Genomic DNA, 1,416 nt, shown 5'->3' with positions numbered 1-1,416 from the left:
TAATAAATGAATTTGGCAATATAACAGGATACAAAATTAACACTCAGAAATCTATGGCCTTTTTATACACCAATAATGAACTCACAGAAAGAGAAATGAAAAACAAACAAAAAAAAATACCATTTACCATTAAAACAACAAAATTAAGACACCTAGGAATAAACTTAACCAAGGACATAAAAGTCCTGTACTCGGAAAACTAAAGGACATTGAAAACAGAAACAGAGGAAGACAAATGGAAGAACATAACATGTTCATGGATTGGTAGAATCAACATCATTAAAATGTCCATACTACCTAAAGCAATCTATAGATTCAATGCAAAACCTATTAAAATACCAATGGCATACTTCAAAGATCTAGAACAAACTCTCCAAAAATTCTTCTGGAATAAAAAAAAGGCCGACAAAGGAGGCAAGAGCATACAATGGAGTCAAAACAGTCTCTTTAATAAATGGTGCAGGGAAATTTGGTCAGATATATGAAAAAGAATGAAACTAGATCACCAACTTATACCATACACAAAAACAAACTCAAAATGGCTAAAGGACTTGAATGTAAGATGGAAAACCATAAAAATCCTACAAGACTCCCTAGGTAGCAAAATTGTAGACATTCGTTGTAGCAATATCTTTACAGACACAGATCCTAGGGCAAGAGAGACTAAGGAGAAAATAAACAAATGGGACTACATCAAAATAAAAAGCTTCTGCACAGCAAAAGAAACCATCAACAAAACTACAAGAAAGCATGGGAAATGGGAGAAAATATTTGCCAATGTTATCACCAATAAAGGTTTAATCTCCAACATTTACAGGGAACTCATACAACTTAACAAAAGGACGATAAGCAATCCAATCAAAAAATGGGCAAAGGACCTAAATAGACACTTTTTGAAAGAGGACCTACAGAAGGCCAAGCGACATATAAAAACATGCTCAAAGCCACTATCCAAGAGATGCAAATCAAAACAACAATGAAGTACCACCTCACACCTGTCAGAATGGCTATCATCAACAAATCCACAAACAACAAGTGCTGGAGAGGATGTGGAGAAAAAGGAAACCTTCTGCACTGCTGGTGGGAATGCAGACTGGTGCAGCCACTATGGACGACAGTATGGAGTTTCCTCAAAAACCTGAAAATGGAACTCCCATTTGACCCTGTGATCCCACTTCCAGGAATATATCCCAAGAAACCAGAAACACCAGTCAGAAAGGATATATGCACCCCTATGTTCATAGCAGCACAATTTACAATAGATAAGATTTGGAAACAGCTTAAGTGCCCATCATCAGATGAGTGGTTTTAAAAATGGTGGTACATCTACACAATGGAATACTATGCTGCTGTAAAAAGAAGGAACTCTTACCATTTGCAACAGCATGGATGGACCAGGAGAGCATCATGCTAAGC

The 1,416-nt window shown here is 36.5% G+C and overlaps 1 protein-coding gene across 3 annotated transcripts in view; it reads right to left on the bottom strand.

The window, feature by feature from the left end:
• SLF1 (SMC5-SMC6 complex localization factor 1) overlaps positions 1-1,416 on the bottom strand; it is a 65,085-nt gene that overhangs the window by 29,926 nt on the left and 33,743 nt on the right. The gene's annotated exons all lie outside the window — the stretch shown is intronic.

The sequence above is a fragment of the Myotis davidii genome, unplaced genomic scaffold (genome assembly GCF_000327345.1).
Source record: "Myotis davidii unplaced genomic scaffold, ASM32734v1 scaffold44, whole genome shotgun sequence".
Classification (NCBI taxonomy): Eukaryota; Metazoa; Chordata; class Mammalia; order Chiroptera; family Vespertilionidae; genus Myotis; species Myotis davidii.
This window is presented reverse-complemented; position numbering and strand designations above follow the sequence as displayed.